The sequence below is a fragment of the Punica granatum genome, chromosome 8 (genome assembly GCF_007655135.1).
Source record: "Punica granatum isolate Tunisia-2019 chromosome 8, ASM765513v2, whole genome shotgun sequence".
NCBI lineage: Eukaryota > Viridiplantae > Streptophyta > Magnoliopsida > Myrtales > Lythraceae > Punica > Punica granatum.
In genome coordinates, this window is record NC_045134.1 from 15,235,115 (window position 1) to 15,244,471 (window position 9,357).

Sequence of the window (9,357 nt, forward strand, 5' to 3'; positions counted from 1 at the left end):
ATCTATTTATATTATATTATAGCTAAATATCTGGGCTTCAGCGATGAGAAGTTTCCGTTCATTCGATAATAACTTGCTACGTCACCTTTTTTCACTCCTTTCTTGGCTCCTTATCGAATGGCTTTTCAGTCGCTTCTTTAATGTAAATATATGCAATTATTTCTTTTGATAAATTATATCCAATCGAATTGATTAATTGCAATCGGATTCTTTCCTCTTAATTGCTTTCCTACCAATTTATTGATTTCCATTAAATGGGGACGTGATTACCATTTACAAATTAATCAAATACAAGACTTACCATTCATAATTACTATTTACAAATTGATCAAACATAGTGCTTACCCTAATGATTAAATGGGAATCGATACTCTTAGCAATTTACAAATTATACTTTTCTAGCAATTTACAAGTTATACGTTCCTTCCCAAAATTAATTCCGATCTTACCATTACTATATTATATTATATTAAAGTTGGCTCCGAGGCTCGAGCGATGAGAGACCTCCGTTCATTCGATAATAGCTTGCTACGTCAACTTTTTCATTTATTTCTCGGCTCCTTATCGAATATCTACATTTGATAATCTATATTTGAATTGACAATTAGTGTCATAATATTCTATTAACTCGAAGTCACAAAGTAAGAATCCAACCAATTCTTCGTATTGGCTATGTAGTTCTTTTCCTTTTATTTTTCTCTTAAGGTTTGAGGATATATATTTTTGTTAGTGTGTATATTTTACTCTCGATACTGGAGAGCTTGAAGAATGATTGAGTCTTTTTTTTTTCTTTTGAGATTACAAATAAAACTTTTCGACTTTTGCAATTGAGCGTGGAAGTGTTGTTTTGCAAAACAGTTAATTCAACAAATATAAAATTTCTAATACGTTTTATAATATAAAGTACTAAAATTGCCTCAATTTAAAGTATGAATTTCTTTTCATAATCATGAAGAACATCTCCACTATGTCAAAGTAGAATTCTAGTATTGTCGTAAAGCAAACACTGAAAATTTGAAAGTTATCTCTTCCTTAAAATCTCATTTTGAAATACCAAATATTGTTGTCTACATTTGATAGGCTCACGAACCAGAACTGGGTAAGAAAGAAGGGTGGAGGGTAGAACCAACAAAACTCACTCGTTAAGATGACTCGCCATGAGTAAGAAAAGTCGGGTTAATTCGCCACGCTCAAAGATAAACGATAAGAATCGGGATTTTTGCCACTAAATAAGGAACTTGTTCAGATAAGAAAAGAGAGGAAACGCTCTAGGCAATTTTATTCAAAATATTCATCAAATTCGTCTTTTTTCAGATCTCCTCCTAGCATATATATGTATATATAGGGAAGACACCTCCCTTGACTCTAGATTAGGAAATTGATATCTAATATTCTCTAGATTACTTTCCTAAAATAGAATAAGGAAACAATCTGAAATATGAAACTTAAGATTACTAACTCAAGCTAATATAGGAAATAATATCTAATTAAGGGAAACTATATCATAGCAATATATGAAACTTAATATCTAATTAAGCTAAATTCTTGTTCCAGAATCTTCTAAAATACGCATTTGGACCCGAAAGTTCGAATACGTGTTGTGCTGCAATCTAAAGCACATCACCCCCTCTCGGTTGGAAAAAGATGTGTCCTCGAGTCTTCATCAATCTTCTCCTAGTCTTCATGTGTGCACTTCGGTTCTTTTTAGCTTGCCACTTAATGATCAACTTTTCTGTACGAACTCTCTCTTGTAATTTTTCATAGATCAGATTCTCTATTCTTCCTCACCGATCAACTCTCTGGCTGAATTGCCCCTTCCTCAACAGAGTCATGTGCACTTCAGGTATCTCAGGTTTCACTGGACGAAACACCAACAATAGATCTTCAATAGCAAATTCTTCCTGAAGTTCCTCTTGGGCTAAGCTTAAAATGGGTTCCTTCAAGACTTGTTTTGGAGAGTTTGAAATCAGTACCTTTGGAATGTTCTCCAAACACTCCCATTGTTCTTCCAACTTTGATTCCGAACTCACGATTTGCTTAGCCTTGAGCTTCTCACCCTCATCAGCAAATTCCACTTTCTCCTTACTCGTAACTCCACAAACATCTTCAACGGCCTCTTCAACTTCACTTTCGACAGCGTGAGGGTTCTGGATGGTCACCTCTCGCCAATTGGGGAATTCGGAGGTAAAGTATCTGAATCCATGAAATTCAAGGCACTTAGTCTCGGTACTGATCGGGGGGTTGTGGATCGACCTCCTTCTCCTTCACCTTGGCCGACTCAGCTTGAGACTTGAGCGAACCCTCATCTTCCTTTCGTGGCTCGTTCCACCTTGAGGCTGACCCTGGGGTATGGACCTAGCAATCATCAGCTTTTAGGTTGACCATTTGTGGCGTAGTTAGTTGGCCACGTTTCCGCTGCCTTCGGACCTTAATGGCCAACTTTATCACATCCTTTGGGGACACAAAAGGCTGATGTTCGATCATATCCGCAGTCTCCTTGTTCAGAGCTCCTAAGAAACACGCAATGGTGGTCTCTTGAGACTCACGTAGCTCACATCCCATGGTCAACAGCTTGAATTCCTTAACATAATCTTCTACGGACATACCACACTGCCTAATACTTTGCAATTGAAGATAAAGCTGTTGCTTGTAGTACTCAGGCACCAATCTTCTATGCATAAGTCTTTTCATCTCCCACCAACTACGAATCTCATTCTCGTCATCTCTCCTTCGTTGTGCTTTTACGTTTTCCCACCACAGATTCGCATAATCGGTGAACTCGAGGGCAACAAGCTGACCCTTCTGGGCTTCGGAGTACTCATAGTATTCGAACACCTTATCGACTCGTTGGACCCACTCGAGGTACTCTTCAGGGGAACTCGTGCCTTTGAATTGCAGAATCTTTAGCTTGAGGTTGTTACCGACGCCCCTTTGCTCCCGTCATGGAACCAGCTGCTCTTCTTCTTTAGGAGGTTCATCTTCCACTTGAACATTCCGTCTAGGAACTCAATGTGCACGTGGTGGAGTAGCACGTGCCACAGCCAATCGCTCAACAACTTGGGTTAGTTGATCGAGCCGTGCAGAAAGCTCATCTTGCTTCAACTAGAACCCAAGGAACTGGGCTTGGTCGAGTGTGACTCCCCTCGAACCCTAATGGACATTTTCCTCAGCCATTGCGTTTCTCAGAAGGATTCCTCACTAAACACTCGTGTATACACACCCTTGCGTGTTTCACTCGGCTATTCAATGGTAAAACCTAAGCTCTGATACCAAATGATAGAATCATGAACCAGAACTGGGTAAGAAAGAAGGGTGGAGGGTAGAACCAACAAAACTCACTCGATAAGATGACTCGCCACGAGTAAGAAAAGTCGAGTTAATTCGCCACGCTTAAGGATGAATGATAAGAATCGAGATTTTCGCCACTAAACAAGGAACTTGTTCAGATAAAAAAAAGAGAGAAAACGCTCTAGGCAATTTCATTCAAAATATTCATCAAATTCGTCTTTTTTCAGATTTCATCCTAGCATATATATATATAGAGAATTCACCTCCCTTGACTCTAGATTAGGAAATTGACATCTAATATTCTCCAGATTACTTTCCTAAAATAGAATAAAGAAACAATTTGAAATGGAAAACTTAAGATTACTAACTCAAGCTAATATAGGAAATAATATCTAATTAATGGAAACTATATCATAGCAATTTATGAAACTTAATATCTAATTAAGCTAAATTCTTGTTCTGAAATCTTCTAGAATACGCATTTGGACCCGAAAATTCGAATACGTGTTGTGCTTTAATCTGAAGAACATCAGAATTCTACCTTGTAATCGATTTAGTCAACTTGAAAAATTGTAAGATATGTCCTAAAACACACATTCAATATCTTTTCAATGAATTCCTTATTTGAGAATCACCCGCCATAGTCTCTTTTCTATATAAAAATAATAATTACATTTAACTTATTATTAATGTAAATATTTAATCCCTTAATTAAGTGTTGGTCCTTTTGACTTCTATAATCGACGTGGCAGCATGATATTGTGCTACATGCCGCATCCTATTAGCAATGAAATGAAAGGTTATTTAATGAAAAACTTGCTTCGTTCTACGTAGCGCATCCAAGCTCATTGTCTTAACTTTTATAATTGTATATATATGGGGATGTGATTACGTAGCGTTTACAAATTAATCAAATACAAAACTTACTATATATAATTACTATTTACAAATTAATCAAACATAGCATCACGCGGGCGTGGTTTTTAAGTCTCCGCCTTGACTTGAAAATTCTTGTTAGTCCGTGTACTTGGTGTCCGTTTTGATTGGAATCACCACTATACCGTTTTATTGGCCGATGAGCCACTTAGATAACCTAAGGGTTTAAGGTACTAACCAATAAAGGATTTAAAGTTGACTCGCTCTTTGAACGAAAGAACAAGATCCACGGGCATAATTACGGATTAGAAGCCCGCAAGCTAATAGCTTGCCCATTCGGTACCCTCTTAAACTTATTGGTTTCCAATACTTTTTATTTTCAAATCCAATTATTTACCCTATGGTCTATGATCTCGATTACATGTTTATATGAAAAAAGAATAAAGAATAAAAGAATTACATGGCTTTTTCGCATGTCATCCACGTGCTCATACATCGACGTACATACATCACATGGGCCACACCTTCAGACCTACATTCAATTTTTATTTTAAAATCCAATTATTTACCCTATGATCAATGGTCTCGATTATGTGTTTATATGAGATAGAATAAAGAATAAAAGAATTGCATGGCTTTTCAACACGTCACACACGTGCTCATACATCCTCTTATGTACATACATCACATGGGCCACACCTTCAGACCTACATTTGTCATACATTCAGGCCAAATCAATCATGAATTCAGGGCAAACATTGACAAATGGGTCAATTGGGCCTAAAAGTTGGGCTTAAGGCCCGAAAAAGGAAAATGGACCTAGGGCCCTAATCCAGAAAACTCTAAATTAATTTTCCTGTGTCTATATCTTTTATTCATAATTTTTATTTTTTAATTTATTTCAAATAGCCATCCCACCCGCATGTTGCGCATGGGATTATTACTCACGAAAAATAATATCTTTAAAAATATTAATTAGTTTATGATTGTAAAATTTAGTCTTTGATAATTTGCAAGTTGACGATTAAATGAAATTATTAAAGTTATTTTAATAGAAATTAATGTAGTTAAAATTACAATATAAATTTATCCCATGCATTATGCAATTCACTTAATATTTTTACTGTTGCATTTTGTTTTGAGACCTGCATTTATATTTTTATGAGTAAATTATTCTATAACATTTTACCTTTTCATCAAATTAATGGTCGTTATTAAGTAAAGAACCTATGAATTATGTATAGAATATTAATCATTTTAAAATCTTTGTTATTATATTTTTTCAAATATGATTTTAAATATGATTTTAAATATAATTTATGATACATGAAACGTATAAGTTTTTGAACGATTTATTATTAAGTAAAAGATGTAAAAAAAATTAAAATATCTCCTACCATTTCGATTTGCAAAAGAAGGCTTGTATCTTTCAAGAGACCGCCCTTTTTTCTGTATCGGGTCAAAGATGAAAATAGGAGTTTGGAAAATTATTATTATTATTATTTAGTTTTGATTTGTAAGATAAGTCTTGTTTCTTTTTAGAGGCAACCATTTTTCTTTGTCTCGGTCAAAGATGGATATAGGAGTTAGAGCAATTATTATTGAGTTGTTCTATTGGTTTCGATTTGTAAGATAATTTAGAGGCTACTCTTTTTTTTTTCTTTTTTTTAGCCAAAAATACAACATGAGAGTTTGGACAATTATTATTGAGTCTATTTTTTTCATTTCCTTGTTGGTCAAGTTATCTCCATAAGTAAATGAAAGGTAACATAATGGTGACCTTAGGGTTTGACACTTGGACCGACATTGTTAATAATCTCTCTCCACTTAGAGTGACCTCGTTAATCCTCACTCTCCGTTTTGCAATTCTATGTTATATATAGGTTTGAATAAGGTCATATTTACATGACTTAGCTGATTAATCTAAAAATCTAAAAAAATGGTTCTAATTCCCTCAAGGTCAAAATGACTTTAAATTTAGCCTAAGAATCAACACGTGGGTTTTTATGTTGATCTCACGATTTTCAATGTTCGAGTTTACGTGATTACACATTTTAATATCAATTTATCAATTTCACCACAAGAATCAGATTTAAATTCAATTAATTGTCAATTAATCAAATTGAGGACTTTAACCGGTTAATTCGATCTTGGATCCTAATGACCCACCCTCAAGGCCACGGAGACCTTCCTAAGACACTAGCGTGTTTGGTTTTAGAGTTAAGTAACGTTAAGTTTGATTTTAATTGGGTTCTAATGATTGTGTTGTTGAATTATGAGAAAAAGTGTGAAAAAATAATGAATAGTTGAGAGAAAATAATGATTGTGTTATTGAATTGTGAAAAAAGTAATGCATAGTTGAGAGAATTTAATATTAAAAATTGAATTGAATGGTTAAAAAAAATTTTAAAAAAGAAAAGTAATAATTATGTTGTTGATTTTCGTTGTGTAGTGAATAGAGTTAAAGTTAGAGTTAAAATTAAAAACTTGATTGCAAAATCAAACGGGACGTTACCCCTAATTGGCATCTATTAAACCTTAATCCCATGTACTTAAACCCAGTTTACTTGATTATTACACAATTGGACTTCAATTTTACAATTTGATCAATTTTGACTTGATTATTTCACACATGCATACACAACCACACTCATACATATACAAAGTGGTGATTTCGTCAAGCCTAAGGACATTCAATTAGACTCAATTAGATTTCAATTTTTAGTGGCCATATCCTAATTACGCTAATTACCCCTAATTAGCCCTATGTAAGCTAAATTGGACCCGATTAGCACCTAAACCCACTCGGCTCCACTCCGACCAGAATTAATCTGAGAGGAGGTTCATCAATTTGAGGAGTCAAATGAGCCAATTGAACCTTAATCTAAACTAATCACACAAGCTGAGATCTAATTATCGCTAATGGGAGATTTTACCACTATTGTTTGCAAAAAACAATCACCATGGTTGTTTTATTTTTAACTGTTGGATCGGATTTCATGAGATTCAGGCTTTACATATGTCCCGATTTTTTAAAATAAAAGATTCACCCCTATATCTTTGAGTCTCAATCTTGTACCGCACATCTACTCGACGATGCCCATTCACACCCATGAAAGAGTTGAAGTCAGTTCGAGACTAAACCGAATCAAAATCTACTGGTTCACTTAAATAAATAACACCTTTATCATCATTTATTAAAAAGGAGAAAAATAAAATAAAATAAAAAACAACGACATAATTACATCGACACTCGTATGTTTTACTGCCTGTCTGTTTACATCAAATCAAGAACAACAGAGAAGATCAAATCCCTCCCCCTCGGATCGTCTACCTCCGATCCCTCCTCCCCCTCCGATCATCTACCTTCGATCCCTCCATCTCCGATCGTCACATGTTCCTGTCCGGCTCCTTCCCCTCCGACCCCAACTCGTCCCCCTCCCCTCCGGGCTACCAACCTCAGGACCCCTTCCAAATATATTATTAAATAAGAAAAATCAAAATTACTAAGCAACAAATCCATCTAAGATTAAAAAATCACACCGACCCAGTATGTTATATACACATGAATGATGAACAAATAAAAAGAAAAAACACTGTTTTGTGCAACCCGAGATAAAAGGATTAAATGCTCCAAATATAGGGGTTCAGTCGAAGATATCGGGACTCAAAGATATAGGGGTGAATCTTTTATTTTAAAAAGTTGCAACACGTGTACGGTCTAGATCTCATGAAATCCGATCTAACAACCGAAAATAAAATAACCGCGGTGGTTGTTTTTTGCAAACAACCGTGGTAACATCACCCTATCGCTAATCATGCACAATTAAGCCTAATCAAGCCCAAATTCATCCAATTAGATCTCCTAATCCTATTTATTCAAAATGATCAGCATGTAACAGAGATTAGGGAATTCAATGTCATGCCAATCTCACGCAATTAATAACCGATCCAATTGACCACAAATTAGACTCCGTCTCATCATGACCAGCATAGATCAATTAGGAGAAAATTTAGCCGAATTGGAACTTGATTAACATGATAATACCGGTTAGTCCTAGAGCTAATCTTCAACCAAGCAAAATCAATATTAAACTAGCAAGATTATGTCCAGATTAGCATATTTACATTACACATAACCACTTTACCTACTCTAATCCACCCTAATCATCCTATTAGCATACATATTAAACACATCTACGACTATCCTAGCAAGATACTAGTCTAAGACGAAAGAAAAAGCACAAAATGTTCGGTTTTTTCCAAGATGGTCTTGCAACAAGTAGAGATTAGAGAAGGAGAGGATTAGTTCGGTCACTACCCGGGCTAGAAAGCTCAGATAATGGCCGACCAACCTCTATTAAGTCGGGCTTTACCTTTGTTTCCGGCCAAAGTTCAGGAAATAAGCACCAAATGAGCCGCCGGACTTCCGATTAGAGGATATCCTTACTAATTTGGCTAGAACCTAAGTTAACAGTGGAATTTCCGGTCAAATTTGTTACAGAGTTTCAGTACATGAGAATGGCCAAAAGTTCTCATTTTCTGGAAATGGCCTTTACTTATAGGCAAGGAGGAGTTGAGGATCGTTTTGCAAATAACAAAATAGCTGGGTCAAAATGAAAAATAATTTTCCATCTGGCCAATTGGAGGCTGGGCACAGACGGTAACCGCGCCTCCGTACTTGGGTGGGGTTACCATCCGAGTCTCCATACAGAGGCGTGGATTTCAACGGCGCCCTAGCCCTAAATTTACACCTCGGCAGGAATTCAGTTCAACCTTTTCGAATTGAATTGGTTTTGTTGGAAATAATAGCATGTTTGCTGTCAAACTTCTCAAAAAAACTCCATTTTCTTCCTTTTCGTGATTTTAAAGCACATCCAAGTGAAGAAAAGTTATCAAAAAATATCCTCAGGTCCATAAAATAAATTTTTTAATGGAAAACACTCCGACATGAGTATTTCTCGCTATGTTAGAATATTGATTTCTCCATCTCAAACTATTTTCCTACCAAATAAATTATGATAATCAAAAGGGTTTAAACCGTAGAAATTATAGTGCCCTTTTCAGTAAAAAAAATACAAGTAATTGAGGTTTAAAATAAGGTCTCTAGAAAGTAAGCGTCACATTTCAAAATTTATTTTACACACGTTTTCCTGGAGAATGAAACTTTTCCAATTATCCGTGTTATTTTAA